General features: G+C 49.3%; 1 protein-coding gene across 1 annotated transcript in view; it reads left to right on the plus strand.

The window, feature by feature from the left end:
- CNNM4 (cyclin and CBS domain divalent metal cation transport mediator 4) overlaps positions 1-21,702 on the plus strand; it is a 53,441-nt gene that overhangs the window by 11,205 nt on the left and 20,534 nt on the right. The gene's annotated exons all lie outside the window — the stretch shown is intronic.

Raw genomic sequence — 21,702 nt, forward strand, 5'->3', positions numbered from 1 at the left:
ATCTGCACCAGGGCAAGGGCTGGGCAGTGCTGTGCGCCTCTGCAGGAAGGTGAGCCCAGAGGCTGGATGTGCAGCTGCTGGTTTGTTTTGCTGCGGGTTAAACTTGGTGTTGCTGGAGCATTCCGCAGAGGTTACGGTCAGAGTTGCTTCCACGCTGCAGGGCTGATTTTCTGTGAAGCGGTAGGTTTGTTGCAGGGCTGGTTTCCCAGGCTCTCTGAAACGCCTGGTCTCTGGCCAGGAGGCAGCCTGGAGCCTCAGTGCAAGGAGGATCCCTCCCCCACCCCAGGTACGGCCACTCCCACCTATGTGCGCAGCCACACTAATAACCCCCACATAGGCACAGGCAGGCTCACTCCCACCCATACTCGCGCACACACACACTTATACCCCCCACAAAGGCACAGGCAGGGACTCACACACACATGGGTGCATACACACACACACACACACCCTTCACATAGGCACAGGCAGGCTCGCTGTCACCCATGCACACACATACACTCATACCCCCCACAAAGGCACAGGCAGGCACTCACACACACATGGGTGCGCACACACACACACACACCCTTCACATAGGCACAGGCAGGCTCGCTGTCACCCATGCACACACATACACTCATACCCCCCACAAAGGCACAGGCAGGCACTCAGACACACACATGGGCACACACACACACTCCCACCTTCCAGATGCACAGGCAGGGCCACTCTCACACGTTCACACCCACCTGCTAACCCCCATGTACACACGCAGGCTCTCAAACGCCCACGTTTATGCACACATGCACTGTCACCAGGAGTCTTGCCTTAAACTGAAGCCTCTCTCTCATGACTTTCCTAAGAGTTAGAAGTCAGTTTCAAAAATTAGTAAATGCTTGTACAGTGTAACTTATTTCATGAAATGCCCAAAATAGTGACTTTCTCTTCAGCTGCTAGTGATCTGGTCATCCACGTTGATGACTGTGTCCCCCTCAGACCTTGTTGTGAGGACTCAGTGAGGTAAGGTGTGCAAAGTGCTTAGCCCTGTGCCCAGCGCTGTGTAATCATGTGGTAAATATTAGTTATTTTGAAAATTATTATTGCTATTATCCAAAAGGTGCCCCAGTTGGCATTGATGCCAACCTGTGGCCACAGCGGTTCTCATACACTGTCCCTGTTGGCAGGCTGCCCTGCTGTTCAGGGTGGTGCCTTTTTTGGATTTATAAATACACTGATACACCTTCTATGTGCCCACAAAAATTTTAAATTACATGAAATGGCCAGGCACGGTGGCTCACGTCTGTAATCCCAGCACTTTGGGAGGTCCAGGCGGACAGACCAGGAGTTTGAAATCAGCCTGGCCAACATGGTGAAACCCTGTCTCTACTAAAAGTACAAAAATTAGCCGGATATGGTGGCGTGTACGTGTACCTGTAGTCCCAGCTACTCAGGAGGCTAGGGCTGGAGAATCCCTTGAACCCAGGAGGTGGAGGTTGCAGTGAGCCAAGATCACACCACTGCACTCCGGCCTGGGTGATAGAAGACTCCATCTAAAAAAAAAAAAAAATTAAAATTAAATATAGAAAGCTTATTAAAAATAAATAAATAAATAATGACACTGAGCTCAAAAGAACCCTCTATATAATTTTATGCTAATTCAGATGCCATCTTATCTGGACCCCAGTGTATATAGTCAGGGTAACAGAAGGCAGAGCTCAGTGGAAAAAAAATGAAAGTGAAAGAGGAAATTCTCCTCATTTCCTTAGTTTCCCCCACTTCCAAAATGGGGAAAGTTAAGTCCGCCGTCCTGACCGCCGGCGCACCCGTGTTCCGACTGCAGCAGCGTCATGTGAGGGCTGCGCTGTGGGAGGGGCAGGGGAAGGAAGGAGCACAGCCCTGTGTGCCTGTCACGCGTTTTCATTTCAGCCTCACTGGTCCTCTGCTGCCTCCCAGGTGTCTCAGGGAGGGAGGGAAGAGGCCACCAGCTGAGTCTCTGTTCCCTTGAAGCCCCATCTTGCCTCTGCCACAGAGGTCTGTGGTCACTTGGAGGCCAGGAGCTTGAGGTTACACGAGCTATGATTGCATCACTGCACTTCAGCCTGGGTGGCAGAGTGAGACCCTGTGTTTAAAAGTTTTAAAAAAATTAAAAAGTTAAAAAAAAAAAAAAAAAAAAGAACAGGAAATGCATGTGCCTGTAGTAGTGGTTAACATTTATGGAGTAATTATTTAATCCTCCAAGTGCTGTAGATGGAAAACTGAGGCTCAGAGAGGCCAACAGCCTTTCCCAGTCACATGACAGCTGAGTGACAGCCTCAGGCTATGTGGCTCTAGAAGCCATGCTGTAAAGCACTATGCAGTGTCTCCTTGCAGTGAGATTGCCGCTGGTAAAACAGAGAGCAGGCAGGCCGGGCGCGGTGGCTCACGCCTGTAATCCCAGCACTTTGGGAGGCCGAGGCGGGCGGATCACGAGGTCAGGAGATCGAGACCATCCTGGCTAACACGGTGAAACCCCATCTCTACTAAAAAATACAAAAAAAACTAGCCGGGCGAGGTGGCGGGCGCCTGTAGTCCCAGCTACTCGGGAGGCTGAGGCAGGAGAATGATGGGAACCCGGGAGGCGGAGCTTGCAGTGAGCTGAGATCCGGCCACTGCACTCCAGCCTGGGCGACAGAGCGAGACTCTGTCTCAAAAAAAAAAAAAAAAAAAAAAAAGGCAGAGAGCAGGCCGGGCACGGTGGCTCACGCCTGTAATCCCAGCACTTTGAGAGGCCAGGGCGGGTGGATCACCTGAGGTCAGGAGTTCGAGACCAGCCTGACCAACATGGCAAAACCGCATCTCTGCTAAAAATACAAAAATTAGCTGGGTGTGATGTGTGCCCATCCTCCCAGCTACTTGAGAGGCTGAGGCAGGAGATTCGCTTGAACCCAGGAGGTGGAGGTTGCAGTGAGCAGAGATCGTGCCACTGTACTCCAGCCTGGGAGACAGAGTAAGACTCCCTCTCAAAAAAAAAAAAAAAAAAAAAAAAAAGGCCAGAAGATTGAGAGTTTCCAGTAAGTTCAGGCTAAAAAATGCTAAAAAATGTACTGTCAGTTTTTGATTTTGTTTTTTTAGGTAAACTTTTTGTTGATGCATAATATAGAGAAAAGTGCATAAATCGTAAGTGTACAGCCCATGTACAAACACCGCTAACTGCCGCTGAGCTTGAGTAATAAAACATTACTCACACCCTGGACGCCCACCCCGACCCCATGTACCCTCCCAGACCCTGCCCTGCTCCCTCAGTCATCCTGGGTCAATTTTTTTCTGTTTCTAAACTTTTGTAAGTGAATCATATCATATGTACACGTTTGTGTCTGGCTTCTGCTGAATGTTAAGAGTCTGAGCTTCATCCACGTTGTGTGTAGCTGTCATTCATTCCTTTTTGTTGCTGTCATAATATTCCCTTATATAACCAATACTATTGTTGATGGACATTGCATTGTTTCCAGCTTGGGACTATTACAAATGACGCTGCTAAGAATACTGTTGTGCGTGTATCTTGCTGAACATATGAAGGCATTTCTGTTGGGAATATGCCCAGGAATGGAATCGCTAAGGCACAGGGACAGTAGAGATGAGAGTTTTCCAAAGTGCTTGTATCAGTGTTCACTCCCATCCCCACCAACTCTGGTCTTGTCAAGTATGTGTATATGTGTTTAATGTTTGCCATTCAGGTGTGTGCATGGTTGTGTCTCGTTGTGTTTTGTTTTTGTTTTGAGGCAGGATCTCTTCCTGTCATCCAGGCCGGAGTACAGTAGCATGATCACAGCTCACTGCAGGCCCAACCTCCCAGGCTCAAGCAGTCTTCCCACCTCAGCCTCCCAAGTAGCTGGGACCACAGGTGTGAGCCACCGCGCCTGGCTAATTTTTTTTTTTTTTTTTTTTTTGAGACGGAGTCTCGCTGTGTCACCCAGGCTGGAGTGCAGTGGCGCGATCTCAGCTCACTGTAAGCTCCGCCTCCCGGGTTTACGCCATTCTCCTGCCTCAGCCTCCGAGTAGCTGGGACTACAGGCGCCCGCCACCACGCCCGGCTAGTTTTTTGTATTTTTTAGTAGAGACGGGGTTTCACCATGTTAGCCAGGATGGTCTCGATCTCCTGACCTCGTGATCCACCCGCTTCGGCCTCCCAAAGTGCTGGGATTACAGGCTTGAGCCACCGCGCCCGGCCCTAATTTTTAAATTTGTGTAGAGATGTGGTCTTGCCTTGTTGTCCAGGCTGGTCTCGAACTCCTGGCCTCAAGCGATCCTCCCTCCTCGGCCTCGTAAAGTGCCGGGATTATAGGCTGGAGCCACTGTGCCATTGTAGTTTTATTTTATTTTATTTTTTTGAGATGGAGTTTCGCCCTGTCGCCTAGGCTGGAGTGCAGTGGTGTGATCTCAGCTCATCACTACCTCTGCCTCCCAGATTCAAGTGATTCCTCCGCCTCAGCCTCCCGAATAGCTGGGACCACAGGCCACGTGCCACCACACCCAGCTAATTTTTTGTATTTTAGTAGGGACGGGGTTTCACTGTGTTAGTCAGGATGGTCTCGATCTCCTGACCTCATGATCCACCTGCCTCGGCCTCCCAAAGTGCTGGGATTACAGGCGTGAGCCACCGCGCCTGGCTGCCATTGTGTTTTTTTAAAATTTAGTTTTATTGATACCTAATGGCTATTTTCACAGTACGTGTGATAATTTGATAGATTCATATAATCAAATCAGGGTAATGGGAATATTCATCACCTTGAGTTATCTGTTCTTTGTTCTTGGAGCATTTGAATTATTCTCTCCTAGTCATTTTGAAATGTAAAATTGACTAGTGTTAACCATCGTCACCTGCTGATCTGTGGGGCATCAGGTCTAATTTCTTCTAAGTGTATGTTTGTACCCATTAATCAACCTCTTTTCATCCCCCTCATTGTGGTATTGAGGTGGAGTCTCGCTCTGTCACCCAGGCTGGGGTGCAATGGTGCATCTCGGCTCACTGCAAGCTCTGCCTCATGGGTTCAAGCAATTCTCCTGCCTTAGCCTCCTGAGTAGCTGGGATTACAGGCATAAACCACCACACCAGGCTAATTTTTTTTGTATTTTTAGTAGAGGTGGGGTTTAACCATGTTGGCTAGGCTGGCCTCAAACTCCCGACCTTGTGATCCTCTTGCCTTGGCCTCCCAAAGTGCTGAGCCACTGAGCCCAGCTTCATTGTGGTTTTAATTTAGATTTCCCTAGTGAATTATGATGTTGAGCACATTTTTGTATGCTCATTGTCCATTTGACTCTTCTTTTCGTTGGTGTCTGTTAACTGTTTTCCTTTTTTCTGAGATGGAGTCTCACTCTTATTGCCCAGGCTGGAATGTAATGGCACAGTCTCGGCTCACCGCAACCCCCGCCTCCTGGGTTCAAGCAATTCTCCTGCCTCAGCCTCCTGAGTAGCTGGGACTACAGGAGCGCACCACCACACTCAGCTAAGTTTTGTATATTTAGTATAAACGGGGTTTCACCATGTTGGCCAGGATAGTCTCAATCTCTTGACCTCGTGATCCACCCGCCTCGGCCTCCCAAAGTGCTGGGATTACAGGCATGAGCCACTGCGCCTGGCCTGTTGTCTGTTTTCTAAGAGGTTGTTTGCCTTGCCTTTTTATTTCTTTTTTTTTTTTTTTTTTTTTGAGACGGAGTCTCGCTGTGTCACCCAGGCTGGAGTGCAGTGGTGCGATCTCGGCTCACTGCAAGCTCCGCCTCCCAGGTTTACGCCATTCTCCTGCCTCAGCCTCCCGAGTAGCTGGGACTACAGAAGCCCGCCACCACGCCCGGCTAGTTTTTTGTATTTTTAGTAGAGACGGGGTTTCACTGTGTTAGCCAGGATGGTCTCGATCTCCTGACCTCGTGATCCACCCGCCTCGGCCTCCCAAAGTGCTGGGATTACAGGCTTGAGCCACCGCGCCCGGCTTTTTATTTCTTTTTTGAGATACAGTCTCTCTGTCACGTAGGCTGGAGTGTGGTGATGCCGTCATGGCTCACTATAGCCTCAATTTCCCAGGCTCAAGCAATATATTCCACTTTACAACCTCCTGAGTAGCTGGGACCACAGGTGTGCACCACCACACCCAGCTACTTTGTGTATTTTTTTTTTTTTTTTTTGAGACAGAGTCTAGCTTTGTTGCTCAGTCTGGAGTGCAGTGGCACGATCTTGGTTCATGGCAACCTCCACCTCCTGGGTTCAAGTGATTCTCCTGCCTTAGCCTCCTGAGTAGCTGGGATTACAAGTGTGTGCCACCACACTCAGCTAATTTTTTATATTTTTGGTAGAGATGGGGTTTCACCGTGTTGACCAGGCTGGTCTTGAACTCCTGACCTCAGGTGATTCACCTGCCCTGGCCTCCCGAAGTGCTGGGATTACAGGTGTGAGGCCCTGCACCCGGCCGAGACTGGGTGATTTATAAACAGTTTAAGTTTGTTTGGCTCACAGTTTCGGGGGTTGAGAAGACCCAGATGAGGTTTTGCATCTGGTGAGGCATCGTGCTGTGGCACGCATGGTGCTGGCAAGAGAAGGGAAAGTGAGTGCACGCCAGGGGGCAGACTCCTGTGCCATCTTCTAGAAACTGTATCATTTATTTTTCGCATTTAGATCTGTAATCCTTATGGAACTTATTTTTGTTTTGATGTGAGTTAGAGGTTAATATTCTTTTTGTTTTTTTTTTTTTTAGACGGAGTCTAGCTCTGTCACTTAGGCTGGAGTGCAGTGGCGTGATCACAGCTCACTGCAAGCTTCACCTCCCGGGTTCACGCCATTCTCCTACCTCAGCCTCCCAAGTAGCTGGGACTACAGGCGCCCGCCACCATGCCCGGCTAATTTTTTACATTTTTTCAGTACAGATGGGGTTTCACTGTGTTAGCCAGGATGGTCTCGATCTCCTGACCTCATGATCCTCCCGCCTGGGCCTCCCAAAGTGCTGGGATTACAGGCGTGAGCCACCACGCCCGGCTGATATTCTTTCTTTAAAAGCTGTATGGAATCACTTGAACTCAGGAGTTTGAGACCAGCCTGCACAACGTGGTGAAACCCTGTCTCTACCAAAAATACAAAAATTAGCTGGGTGTGGTGGTGATCTGCACCTTTGATCCCAGCTACTCGGAGGCTGCGGTGGGACAGTCGTTTGAACCTGGGAGGCAGAAGTAAGCTAAGATTGTGCCACTGCCCTCCAGCCTGGGCGACAGAGCAAGACCTCGTCTCAAAAAAAAAAAAAAAAAAAAAAAAAAAAAAAAAAAAAGATCTATATGATACCCAGGACTTTGTATTGAAAAGATCCCTTTTCTCACTGGACTGAGGTGACATGCAGGTCTCTCTGTACTCTTCCATTTAAGTGATCTGTTTCTTTTTCTTTGCTCCAGTAACTATATTGGCATAATTGCAGTAATTTTCTAATAAGTTTTGATATCTGGTAATGTTAAGCCCTTTGGTCTTCAAGATTGTCTTAGCTTTTCTTAGCTTTTTACCTGGGAATTTTATGGAATTGCACTGAATCTACAGATCAACTCAAAGCCTTGACTTTTTTTTTTTTTTAGATGGAGTCTCGCTCTGTCGCCCAGGCTGGAGTGCAGTGGTGCGATCTCGGCTCACTGCAACCTCTGCCTCCTGGGTTCAAGCGATTCTCCTGCCTCAGCCTCCTGAGTAGCTGGGACTACAGGCACGTGCCACCATACCCAGCTAATTTTTGTATTTTACTAGAGACGAGGTTTCACCATGTTGGCCAGGCTGATATCAAACTCTTTTTTTTTTTTTGAGAGGGAGTCTGGCTCTGTCGCCCAGGCTGGAGTGCAGTGGCGCAATCTCGGCTCACTGCAAGTCCCGCCTCCCGGGTTCATGCCATTCTCCTGCCTCAGCCTCCCGAGTAGCTGGAACTACAGGCGCCCGCCACTGTGCCCGGCTAATTTTTTGTGTTTTTTAGTAGAGGCGGGGTTTCACTGTGTTAGCCAGGATTGTCTCGCTCTCCTGACCTCGTGATCCGTCCTCCTCGGCCTCCCAAAGTGCTGGGATTACAGGCGTGAGCCACCGCGCCCGGCCAAGAGACAGGGTCTTGTTCTGTTGCCCAGGCTAGAGTGCAGTGGCGCAATCATAGCTCACTGCAGCCTCAAACTCCTGGGCTTAAGTGATCCTCTGCCTTGGCCTCCCAAAATGCTGAGATCACAGGCTTGAGCCACCATTCCCGGCCCTGCTTACAGTTTTATTTTGAAGGATACACATAGGACAAGGCTTGGTTGGTCCTAGAAGAGCTTCACGCCCTCTGCCTGTGGTATCAGGGCACTCTCTCTAGATATGTTAATGTATTCACCAACCAGGAAGATCAGTGATCTTTGGGGTCCAGAGTTTTTATCCAGACCTCATTACATGCTCACGTTTGATTAAGTCATTCACCACAGGATTGAACCCAATCTCTAGACCCATCCCTTTCCCTGGAGGTGGGACAATTCAAAGCCCAGACTGGGTAATCACCTGCTTAGTCTTCACCATGTTGCCCAGGCTATTCTGGAACTCCTGGGAAGGCTTTCAAAGTTGATCATTTTATATGATTTTGCTGCGGTTTTTTGTAGATTTCCTTTATCAGATCAAGGAAGTTCCCTTCTCCCCTTAGTTTGCTAAGAATTTTTATGATGAATAGGTGTGAATTTTGCCAAATGCTCTTTTTGTATCTGTTGAGATTATTGAATAACCTATTTTCTTTATTCTGAAATACACTGATTGATTTTTGAATGTGAATCCCAAATTTATTGCATAACTGGAGTAGAACTAACTTAGTGGTATTATTCTATTTACACATCGCTGTATTTAATTTGCCAGTATCTTTATTTAGGATTTTGGCATCGGCCAGGCGCGGTGGCTCACGCCTGTAATCCCAGCACCTTGGGAGGCTGAGACGAGTGGATTGCTTGAGGCCAGAAGACCCTGTCTTTACTGAAAATAAAAAAATTAGCTGGGTGTGGTGGCATGAGCCGGTAGAAGGCCGAGGTGGGAGGACCGTTTGATAAGTCCTTATCTTTTAGAGATACATATTGAAATATTAAATATTTGCAGGTAAAATGTATACATGTTTACAGATAAAATCTGGGCTTTGCTTCAAAATCAGTGAGTAGAGCAAGTGGGAGTAGAGAGGAAGCAGGGCTGGCCATGAGGAGCTGTTAATTGTCAGGTGAAGGTGTAATTAGATTATTATCTCTAGTTTTGTATATACTTGATATTTTCCATAGTAAGAGCTTAAAAATCTAGAGACTGTTAGCTAAATGGAAAATCAGAGGCCTGAAGACCTGTCCCCAGGGTGAGGGACCAGTCTTAGAGTCCCCATCATCAGTTTGTCAATAGCTTCACCTGCTATGGGCTTGTGTTAAAGGAAGAAGGCTATCTGTAGCAGAAGGTCTCATTTCTGTATCCCAGCCTGGTCACCCCTTGTGGTGTGACCCTGGGTGTGACTTCTCTGGGCCTTAGCTTCCTCCGAGGAAGAGTGGGATTGGCAGTAGATGTAGGGCATCACTGTCCTGGGAACATGGTCACCCTGACAGGTTGGTGGCAGAGGGAGGTTGACCCCATGTCCTGTGCGAAGAGGCTGCTGAGGCACAGATATCTTTATGGGGCTATTTTTTCTTTTTGAGATAGAGTCTGGCTCTGTCACCGAGGCTGGAGTGCAGTGGCGCAATCTCGGTTCACTGCAACCTCTGCCTCCCCGGTTCAAGCGATTCTCACGCCTCAGCCTCCTGAGCAGCTGGGATTATAGGTGGCCACCACCACGCCCAGCTCATTTTTGTGTTTTTAGTAGAGCAGGATTTCGTCATGTTGGCCGGCTGGTCTCAAACTTCTGACCTCAGATAATCCTCCTGCCTCGGCCTCGTAAAGTGCTGGGATTACAGGCATGAGCCACTGCGCTCAGCATTTACGGGGGTATTCTAAAGGGAGCTCTTCAAGCTTTTCATCTTGCCCCTATTTAAAAACCTTTTTTTTCTGTTTTTGTCTCCATTCATTCAAAAGTTATATACATGTGGTATTATACTAGTACATGTATTACAGAATGAACAGATAAAGACATTTAAAGAACTAAAACCGAAGTCCAGGTGCAGTGGCTCACACCTGTCATCTTAGCACTTTGGGAGGCTGAGGCAGGAGGATTCCTGTAGCCCCAGAGTTTGAGACCAACCTGGGCAACACGGCAAAACCCCATCTCTACAAAAAATATGAAAGTTGGCCGGGCATGATGGCCTGTCATCCAAGCTACTTGGGAGGCTGAGGTGGGAGGATCAGTGGAGTCCAGGAGGCCTAGGCTACAGTGAACTGTGATCCTGTCACTCTGCACTCCAGCCTGGGCCACAGAATGAGACCTTGTCTCAAAAAATAAAACACACAAAAAATTACCTGGGCATGGGAGCACATGCTGGTAGTCCCAGCTATTCTGGAGGCTGAGGTGGGAGGAGTATTTGAGCCCAGGAACTCTAGGCTGCAGTGAGCTATGATTGCACCACTGCTGTCCAGCCTGGGCAACAGAGAGAGACCCTGTCTCTAAAAAAAGATAAAAATGCCAGGCGCGGTGGCTCACGCCTGTAATCCCAGCACTTTGGGAGCCTGAGGCGGGTGGATCACGAGGTCAGGAGATCCAGACCATCCTGGCTAACACGGTGAAACCCCGTCTCTACTAAAAATACAAAAAACTAGCCAGGCGAGGTGTCGGGCGCCTGTAGTCCCAGCTACTCGGGAGGCTGAGGCAGGAGAATGGCGTGAACCCGGGAGGCGGAGCTTGCAGTGAGCAGAGATTGCGCCACTACACTCCAGCCTGGGTGACAGAGCGAGACTCCATCTCAAGGGGGAAAAAAAAAAAAAAAGATAAAAATAATTTTTAAAAAGTAAAGATAGGCATGGCATGGCAGCTCACGTCTGTAATCCCAGTACTTTGGGAAGCTGAGGTGAGTGGATCACCTGAGGTAAGGAGTTTGAAACCAGCGTGGCCAACATGGCGAAACCCCCTCTCTACTAAAAACACAAACATTAGCCAGGCGTGGTGGCACGCGCCTGTAATCCCAGCTACTGGAGATGCTGAGGCAGGAGAATTGCTTGAACCTGGGAGGCGGAGGCTGCAGTGAGCTGAGATCATCGCTACTGCACTCCAGCCTGGGTGACAGAACAAGACTCCATCTCAAAAAAAAAAAAAAAAAAAAAAAAAAAAAAAAAAGTTCTTAAAAAGTAGTATATTATAGAAACTTTTAGAAAAGTTGAAAATCATTAAGAAATGGAAGTCACATGGCCAGGTGAGGTGGTTCATGCCTGTAATCCCAGCACTTTGGGAGGCTGAGGCGGGTGGATCACGAGGTCAGGAGTTCCAGACCAACCTGGCCAACATGGTGAAACTCCGTCTCTACTAAAAAATACAAAAAATTAGCTGGGCGTGGTGGCGGGGGCCTGTAATCCCAGCTACTTGGGAGGCTGAGGCATGAGAATCGCTTGAACCTGGGAAGCGGAGGTTGCAGTGAGCCGAGATCGCACCACTGCACTCCATCCTGGGTAACAGAGCAAGACTGTGTCTCAAAAAAAAAAAAAAAATTCCCTCTTATCCCATCATCTAAAATGTGGATATTTTGGTGTATTTTCTTCTACCAAGTCAGCAACAAACCATATTGCTTCCCCCGCAATATGAAAATAGTTTCTAATTAGGAGAGTAAAAACAGGCCGGGCGTGATGGCTCATGCCTGGAATCCCCGCACTTTGGGAGGCCGAGGCGGGCGGATCACAAGGTCAGGAGATCAAGACCAACCTGGCTAACTCGGTGAAACCCCATCTCTACTAAAAATACAAAAAATTAGCCAGGCGAGGTGGCGGGCGCCTGTAGTCCCAGCTACTCGGGAGGCTGAGGCAGGAGAATGGCGTGAACCTGGGAGGCGGAGCTTGCTTGCAGTGAGCCGAGATTGCTCCACTGCACTCCAGCCCTGGGCGACACAGCGAGACTCTGTCTCAGAGAAAAAAAAAAAAAGAGTAAAAATAAAAAATAGCATATGTTAAGTATAAAATGCATTAAGCAAAAGTGAAGAAAACCAGCAGTCCTTCCTACTCTACTGTTTTGGAACTTTTTACGTTACACAAATAGTGAATCACCATCTCTTGAGATCAATTCATGTCTGAGTCAGCCTTTTTAAAAGTCCTGCAATATTGTTACAAACAACATTGGCAGGCCCTCCTGGGCACACCTTGCATGCTGGCCTGGGTGTTTCCTTTGTATTAAGGTCACTTCCTAGGATTGGGAGAAATGGCAGAGTCCAAGGTCTTGCACATTTTACATTTTGGCACATACTGCCAAATTTCTGAAGAAACAAATTGAACTTCCAGCGGTAGGTAGTTCTCCTGCCAACACTGAGAGTACCAATCTCTGAAATCTTGGCTAACATGATAGATAAAAAATAAGTTCGTTTTGAAAATTTGTATTTCCTTACATTTTGTTTGTATTTATTGTATTTCTATTTAAAATTAAGCTAGTGATTTTTCTTATGGATTTATAAGTCTGGTATAAAACAGTGACTTTGGAGCAGTTAGCCCAATAGCTTTCATTGAATAATCTCTCTTTTCTCCCACGGTTTAATATACCAGATTTAATATATTCAGTATTTGTTGAAGCTTATTTCTGTCCATAAGTCAGGCGTGGTGGCTCACACCTACAGTCCCAGCATTTGGGGAGGCCATGGCGGGAGGATCGCTTGAGCCCAGGAGTTCGAGGTCAGCCTGGGCAGCATAGTGAGACCTCATCTCTACAAAAAAATATTTTTTTTTTTTTTTTTTTTTTTTGTGAGACGAAGTCTCGCCCTGTCCCCCAGGCTGGAGTGCAGTGGCCAGATCTCGGCTCACTGCAAGCTCCGCCTCCTGGTTTCACGCCATTCTCCTGCCTCAGCCTCCCGAATAGCTGGGACTACAGGCACCGCCACCACGCCCGGCTAATTTTTTGTATTTTTAGTACAGGCGGGGTTTCACTGTGTTAGTCATGATGGTCTTGATCTCCTGACCTCGTGATTCACCCACCTTGGCCTCCCAAAGTGCTGGAATTACAGGCGTGAGCCACCGCGCCCGGCCTTTTAAAAAATTAGCTGAGCGGCCGGGCGCGGTGGCTCGCACCTCTAATCCCAGCACTTTGGGAGGCCGAGGAGGACGGATCACGAGGTCAGGAAATCAAGACCATCCTGGCTAACACCGTGAAACCCCTTCTCTACTAAAAATACAAAAAATTAGCCGGGCGCGGTGGCAGGCACCTGTAGTCCCAGCTGCTCAGGAGGCTGAGGCAGGAGAATGGCGTGAACCCGGGAGGCGAAGCTTGTAGTGAGCCGAGATCATGCCACTGCACTCCAGCCTGGGCAACAGAGCCAGACTCTGTCTCCAAAAAAAATTAGCTGAGCTTAGTGGCATGCCCTTGTAGTCCCAGCTACTTGGGAGGCTGAGGTGGGAGGTTCACTTGAGCCCAGGAAGTCACCGTTGCAGTGAGCTGCGATCGTGCCACTGTACTGCAGCCTGGGTGACAGAATGAGACCCTGTCTAAAAAAATTTGAAGTAAAATAAATCCCATTGTTCTCTCCAGTACTGCACTGTTTTGGCTTTGTTTGTTTTTGAAACAGAGTCTGGCTGTGTTGCCCAGGCTGGAGTGCAGTGGTGTGACCTCAGCTCACTACAACTTTCGCCTCCCAGGTTCAAGTGATTCTCCTGCCTCAGCCTGCTGAGCAGCTGGGATTTCAGGCCCGTGCCACCACGCCTAACCAATTTTTGTATTTTTAGTAGAGACGGGGTTTCACTGTGTTGGCCAGACTGGTCCTGAACTCCTGATCTCAAGTGATCCGCCCGTTTTGGCCTCCCAAAGTGCTGGGATTACAAGCACAAGCCACTGCGCCTGGTCCAGTACTGCACTGTTTTAATCACTGTAATCTTTTTTTTTTTTTTTTTTTTTTTTGAGACAGGGTCTCACTCCGTCTCAAAGCCTAGCGAGTGTAGAGTGTATGGCCTGCCTGCTGGGCCACGGCAGCCTTCTGCTCTTCTGGCCTTTGCCTGGACTGTCTGCCCTGACTGCCAGCTGTGTCTCTGGGAGAAAGGGAGCAACACAGATGAGCCCTGCTTAGGATTACGGATGAGCCTGGCTGTCCTCCCTGAGGCTAGAGGGCAGGGACTTGTCACTCTGGCTGGTTCCTCTCCTGCCCTGGCTCTGCCTTCTTGCTGGGCTGGCCGCCACTCATCCCGGCGGTTGAGGTCAGCACTATTAATAGCCAGCTTAATCCTGCGGGAGCTTGGGTGAAGGGAGGAAAGCGCAGAGAATCGCCAAGAAATCAGGGTGCTCAGCCATCTGCAGGTGTGGACCCAGGGCCCAAGCCTGTGGCTTTCAGTCAGCCCAGTCCGCACCTTTCCCATGGGAGGTCCTGAGAGCGTGGGACCATCCTGGGCCCCTGGGATCTCAGAGGCTGGACCTTCCTGGGAGACTCAGTGAGTAGGATGCAGAGGACTCCTTCTTGGGTGGTGGGAATCCCTGGTCTGTTCTGGGGCCCCTGGCTTTTCCCCATGAGAAAAGGCAGCTGGAGCTGGTGAGTAGGGCCCTCTCAGGGCCCTTGTGGACTTTGTAACCCGGCACCTATAATATGTTTTTCTTAAGGGCTTTGAGGGACTGTAAAGTCTTTTTTATGGAGGGCGGGGAAGGAGGACACAGCAGTTTGCTAAAATGGGCATTGTGTAGGGCGGGGCCATCCTTTCTGTATCCAGCAGGGGTGTGGAGCACCTGCTGTGCCAGGCACGGTGGGAGGGGTTGGGGTAGTGTGGCGAGGAGTGAGGGCACTACTCAGGCCTCGCTGGGCTGCAGCCTGGTCAGTGGGAGATAGACGCCGGTCAGCCAATGGCACAGAGCTGTGAAGGGAAGAAATGGGTCGGGGTCCAGGGCCCTAAGAGCCGACATGGGCACCCAGGGCTCGTGTTTGAGCCCAGGGCAGAAGGATGAAGAGGTGACATGGAGGCTGGGGAGCAGGAGGAGCTGTGAGGGACTCAGGCGGGGCTGGGATCCTCACTCCTTGCCCCTGCACCAGCTGTGAGGGAGCCGTGAGGGAGGCTGAGACTGGCACCTGTGGTCTGCCCAGCCATCCGGGGTTTCTAGAGGCCTCACATGCTGTTCTCTGACTGTGGAAGGCACGGTCCCACCTGGCTGCTGCTGGACAGAGGTCGCTGAAGGGCAGAGTGGGCAAGCATGCTGCCAGGCAAAGCCTGGAGAAGACGGTGGGGACAGCCAGGGTGCCAGGCACCTTCTTTCTGGGTCTCCCTTTCTTGCAGTGCTTGGAAAGTACTTGGGAAGGCTCAGGAACCCTGAAGTCTCAGAGGAAGCAGTATTAGAATTTTATTTTATCAGCCGGGCGCGGTGGCTCAAGCCTATAATCCCAGCACTTTGGGAGGCCGAGACGGGCGGATCACAAGGTCAGGAGATCGAGACCATCCTGGCTAACACGGTGAAACCCCGTCTCTACTAAAAAATACAAAAACCTAGCCGGGCGAGGTGGCGGGCGCCTGTAGTTCCAGCTACTCGGGAGGCTGAGGCAGGAGAATGGCGTGAACCCGGGAGGCGGAGCTTGCAGTGAGCTGAGATCCGGCCACTGCACTCCAGTCTGGGTGACAAAGCGAGACTCTGTCTCAACAAAAAAAAAAAAAAAAAAAAAAAAAAAAAAATTTATTTTATCTTATTAATTCTTAATTCTTAATTATTTATTTATTTATTTATTTTTTCGAGATGGAGTCTCGCTCTGTCACCCAGGCTGGAGTCAGTGGGTCGATCTCGGCTCACTGCAACCTCTGCCTCCCGGGTTCAAGTGATTCTCCTGCCTCAGCCTCCTGAGTAGCTGGGATTACAAGTGCATGCTACCGTGCCTGACTAATTTTTGTATTTTTAGTAGAGACAGTGTTTCACCATGTTGGTCAGGCTAGTCTTGAACTCCTGATCTCGTGATTCATCCTCCTCGGCCTCCCAAAGTGCTGAGATCACAGGCGTGAGCCAACACGCCTGGCCTAGAGTTTTTTTTTTAAAGTTAATTTAATGGATGTGTTTGTTTGTTTGTTTGTTTGTTTGAGACAGAGTTTCACTCTTGTTGCCCAAGATGGAGTGCAGTGGCATGATCTCGGCACATCGCAACCTCCACCTCCTGGCTTCAAGCGATTCTCCTGCCTCAGCCTCCTGAGTAGCTGGAATTACAGGCATGTGCCACCACACTCAGCTAACTTTGTATTTTTGGTAGAGATGGAGTTTCTCCATGTTGGTCAAGCTGGTCTCGAACTCCCGACCTCCCCACCCGCCTTGGCCTCCCAAAGTGCTGGGATTACAGGCGTGAGCCACTGTGCCCGGCCTATTGAATGTGGTTTTTTTTTTTTTTTCTGATTATGAAATTAATACTATTGGCCAGGCTTGGTAGTTCACGCCTGTAATCCCAGCACTTTGGGAGGCCGAGGTGGGTGGATGGATCACTTGAGGTCGGGTTTTAGAGATCAGCCTGGGCAACATGGTAAAACCCCATCTCTACTAAAAATACAAAAATCTGGCCAGGCGCAATGTCTCATGCCTGTAATCCCAGCACTTTGGGAGTCTGAGGCAGGTGGATCACCTGAGGTCAGAAGTTCGAAACCAGCCTGGCCAGTATGGTGAAAGCCTGTCTCTATTAAAAATACAAAAATTAGCTTGGCATGGTGGCCTGTGCCTGTAGTCCCAGCTACTTGGGAGGCTGGGAGAGGATAATTGCTTGATCCGGGGAGGTGGAGGTTGGAGTAAGCTGAGATTGCACCACTGCATTCCAGCCTGAACAACAGAGTGAGACTCTGTCTCAAAAAAAAAAAAAAAAAAATTAAAATACAAAAATTAGCCAGGCATGGTGGCACATCCTTATAATCCCAGCTACTCAGGAGGCTGAGGCAGGAGAACTGCTTGAACCCGGGAGGTGGAGGTTGTAGTGAGGTGAGATCATGACACTGCACTCCAGCCTGGGCAACAGAGCGAGTGACTCCATCTCCAAAAAAAAAAAGAAATTAACACTATTGATTATGAAAAATTTGGAATTTTTATATAGGAAAGTATAAAAAGAAAATAGAAACCATCTTGAATCCCCCATACATAGATTAAGCCACATGAATTGCTGGTTTTGGTAAAATATAATTGAACATCAGCAATTTTATATGGGTCAAGCAAATACTAACATTTTGCTGTATTTCCTCAATCATTTTTCATTGACTAAGGACTACTTTGAAAAATGTGGATTTTCAGCTGTAGATGTATTGTTTTAATTTTCATGCTTTTTTTTTTTTAGACGAAGTCTTTCCCTTTTGCCCAGGCTAGCGTACAGTGGAGTGGCGTGGTCTCTGCCTCCTGTGTTCAAATGATGTTTCTGCCTCAGCCTCCTGACTAGCTGGGATTATAGGCGCTTGCCACCACACCCAGCTAATTTTTTGTATTTTTAGTTGAGACGATTTCACCATGTTGGCCAGGCTGGTCTCAAACTCCTGACCTCAGGTGATCCACCCGCCTCAGCTTCCCTAAATGCCGGGATTACAGGTGTGAGCCACTGCACTTAGCCGACGCCACCCCTAAAGTCTAATCAGCCAATTGAATAGACACCAATAATAACAAAAGGTAGCTCATTAAAATACAATTTTATGGGCTGGGCGCTGTGGCTCACACCTGAAATCCAGCACTTTGGGAGGCCATGGCGGGTGGATCACCTGAAGGTCAGGAGTTCAAGACCAGCCTTGCCAACCTGGTGAAACCCTGTCTCCACTAAAAATATAAAAAATTAGCTGGGCGTGGTGGTGGGCATGTGTAATGCCAGCTATTTGGGAGGCCGAGACAGGAGAATTTCTTTTTTTTTTTTTTTTTTTTGAGACGGAGTCTCGCTCTGTCGCCCAGGCTGGAGTGCAGTGGCGCAATCTCGGCTCACTGCAAGCTCCGCCTCCCGGGTTCAGGCCATTCTCCTGCCTCAGCCTCCCGAGTAGCTGGGACTACAGGCGCCCGCCACTGCGCCCGGCTAATTTTTTCTATTTTTAGAAGAGACGAGGTTTCACCATGGTCTCGATCTCCTGACCTTGTGATCCGCCCGCCTCGGCCTCCCAAAGTGCTGCGATTACAGGCGTGAGCCACCGCGCCCGGCCTAGACAGGAGAATTTCATGAGCCTGGGAGGCAGAGGTTGCAGTGAGCCAAGATCGATTGCACTACAGCCTGGGCAACAAGAGTGAAACTTCATCTCAAACAACAACAACAACAACATCAAAAACCCCACAATTTTATGGCCAGGCGCAGTGACTCACGCCTGAAATCTCAGCACTTTGGGAGGCTGAGGCGGGCTGAACACTTGAGGTCAGAAGCACGAGACTAGCCTGGCCAACATGGTGAAACCCCATCTCTAATAAAAATACAAAAAATTAGCCGAGTGTGGTGATGGGTGCCTGTAATCCCAGCTACTCAGGAGACTGAGGCAGGAGAATCACTGGAACCTGCGAGGTGGAGATTGCAGTGAGCTGAGATCGCACCACTGCACTGAGTGAGATTCCATCTCAAACACACACACACACACAAAATATAATTTTATTAGAATTTATACAATGAGAATCCTAAATATAAGTTCTAAATTGATCTTCTTGTTTTAGATGTTAAATCAGTTAGCAGTAATTTCCGAAGTATAGAAACTTCTAAATTACTAAAATCTACGATAATTCTTTCCGTCTTTGGCCTCCCTTCCTCTTCCCCGCTCCCCTTTCCCTCACTGGTTACTTTTCTCCTCCTGCCAAATGGTTGTAGAGGCACAAAGAAAGACAGGAGGGACTGGTCACGGTGGCTCACACCTGTAATCCCAGCACTCTGGGAGGCTGAGGAGGGTGGATCACCTGAGGTCAGGAGTTCATGACCAGCCTGGCCAACATGGTGAAACCCCATCTCTACTAAAAAATACAAAAAATTAGCTGGGCGTGGTGGTAGGCATCTGTAATCCCAGCTACTTGGTAGGCTGAGGCAGGAGAATCGCTTGAACCTGCTAAGTGGAGGCTGCAGTGAGCTGAGATTGCACCACTGTACTCCAGCCTGGTGACAGAGGAAGACTACATCTCAAAAAAAAAAGAAAGAGGAGGTCAGGCTCACTGTCCCGTGGGCTTGGTAACTGGGACAGAGCTGCCCTGAAGGGAGACAGGAGTGCTGGGGGGATGGGCATGAGCTGGGTTTTGGCTGTGTTAATTTCAAGGTATTAGTGACGTCAGGCAGCACTTGGATAGAGGAATCTGGAGGGCACGGGAGAGGACAGGGCTGCAGAGATTTATCTGGGACACTTGTACACTTGTATTTAAAGTTGCTAGGCAAAGGACCAGGTGTACAGACTGAGTTCTGAGTCTCTCTAGCATTAAGTGGTCAGGGAGAAGCAGCGGCCCCCCGAGGTCAGGAGCACTGGGAGGGCAGAAAGGGCTTCCGGGGGAAAGGAGGGAGTGACCGTTGGTCAGCAGGTCATCAGAGAATGACACTCCACCATGAGAGGTCATTGGTGACCTTGACCAGAGGTCTCTGGCCCGGGGAGGGGAAGATTCTACCAGGACAAAAAGATGTCCCCTCTGGACAGACAAATTAGAAAAAAGCAAAAACAGCCCAGGGACCCAAAGCTCACCCTGCAGAGGGTGACTGACTGGCCCCTTAGGCTGGAACCTCCGTGCGGAACCCCAGCTGGCCAGCCATCAGCCGGTGCCCAAAGCTCAACTTGCAGAGGAGGGGTGCACGTGTACACGGTGCCCAGGGCTGCACACCTACAAGGTGCCTGTCGTGCAGCTGGCCACCACCCGAGGGTGCACACACACAGCAGTGGATCCCACCAAGGGGCCTCAGAGAGGAGGCGGGGGGCTGAGAGTGGTATCAAGACCTTGCTCAGGGAATCAGGTCATCTCATCCGCAGCAGGGCTGTTTCCACTTTAAGAGAGGCTGCCAGGCGGGACGCGGTGGCTCACATCTGTAATCCCAGCACCCTGGGAGGCCGAGGCAGAAGGATCACTTGAGGTCAGGAGTTCGAGACCAGCCTGGCCAACATGGCAAAACCCCGTCGCTACTAAAAATGCAAAATTAGCCAGGTATGGTGGTGTGCACCCAGCTACTCAGGAGGCTGAGACAGGAGAATCGTTTGAACCCAGGAGGTGAAGGTTGCAGTGAGCTGAGATTGTACCACTGCACTCCAGCCTGGGCCACTCCAGCCCGGGCTACAGAGCGAGACTCTGTCTCAAAAAAAATAAAGAGAGAGGCCACCAGCCTTGCACTGTGAGGGAACGTTTCATTGGTCAGGATTTGGTGTGAGCCTGTGGAGTAATTAGGGATGTGAATGTAATGGGGAGGTTGTTTTCTGACTTTGGGGGTCTGAACAAGGTTCCGCTCACTGAACCTTGTCAAAGGACACACCCCCATTGCCTGGGGCTCGCTCTGTGGCATTGGAAGGCACAGATGGCCCTTGTCCACCCTGGAGACTCTCACCAGTTTCCCTTTCTTCTCCTTAATTTTGTTTTCCCCCTTAATTTTGCCTGTTTTGTTTTTAAATTATAAAAGTAAAATATGCCCATCAAATATAACAGTATAGAAGGGTATACAGAGAGGCATAATAGCCTCCTTCCCAAACTCCAAATACCCTCAAAGGTGACCACTCTTACTGCTTCCGGACACTTCCAGGGCAGTTGAAGCCTACACACCCGCTTTGTTTCTGTGCAGGCAGGTGGCTCCATGCATTCCGTTCTGTGACTTGCTTTTTCACTGGTAGCGTATCTTGGATTTCGTTCTGCACTTCATTCATCCACCTCCGCCATGTTCTCCCTTGAGTAGCTGTGGCCCCTGTTGAGTCCCTGTGCCCTGCTGCTATTTCTTTAGGTTGTTTCTGGTTTAGGGCTGTTAAAAAGAATGTTGCCAAGAGCCCCCTTCTCTTGTGTCTTTTGTGAAGGTTGCCTCTCCCTAGGGTAAGTTCCTAGAAGTGGACCTTCCAAGTCCAAGGTTAGGAACCCTTGATTTTGTGACATCCTGACCAACTGGCCCCCTGAAATGTTGTACCCTTTTACCTGGCCACCAACCAGATACGTGTGAGGGCCTGTCTGTCTTCCCCATCCTCCGCCATAACTGGGCATTACCAGGCTTTTTAGAGGGTGCCCATCTGAAAGGGGGTACAGGTTGGGCATCCCGAATCCAAAAATCCAAAATCCCAAATGCTCGAAAATCCAAAACTTTTTGAGTACCAACATGATGCTCAAAAGAAATGCTCACTGGAGCGTTGTGTAGTTCAGATTTTCAGATTTGGGGGGCTCAGTGGTGTGTATTCTGCAAATATTCCAAAATCCAAAAAAATCAGAAATCTGAAACACTTCTGCTCCCCAGTGAGGAATAAGGGATACTCAGCCTGTCAAAGCCGCCTTGCTTTAATTCCCATCCCCATGTGGTGACATCGTTTAGCTGGATGCCCGGGCCCTTCCAGGCACTGTCTTTCTCGAGGGCACTCCTGTATGGACAGCCTCCAGCAGGCACAGAGGCCTGGGGGCAAACCCTGGGGTCCTGGCCTGGCCTGCTGCCGCCCTGCTGGAGGGCCTCACAGATCTCATGAACTCGTTGGCTCATCTCTAGGAATATACTGAGGAATTTTCTTTTTTCCTTTTTTTTTTTTTTTTTTTTTTTTGAGACGGAGTCTCGCTC

Source organism: Chlorocebus sabaeus, chromosome 14 (genome assembly GCF_047675955.1).
Source record: "Chlorocebus sabaeus isolate Y175 chromosome 14, mChlSab1.0.hap1, whole genome shotgun sequence".
NCBI lineage: Eukaryota > Metazoa > Chordata > Mammalia > Primates > Cercopithecidae > Chlorocebus > Chlorocebus sabaeus.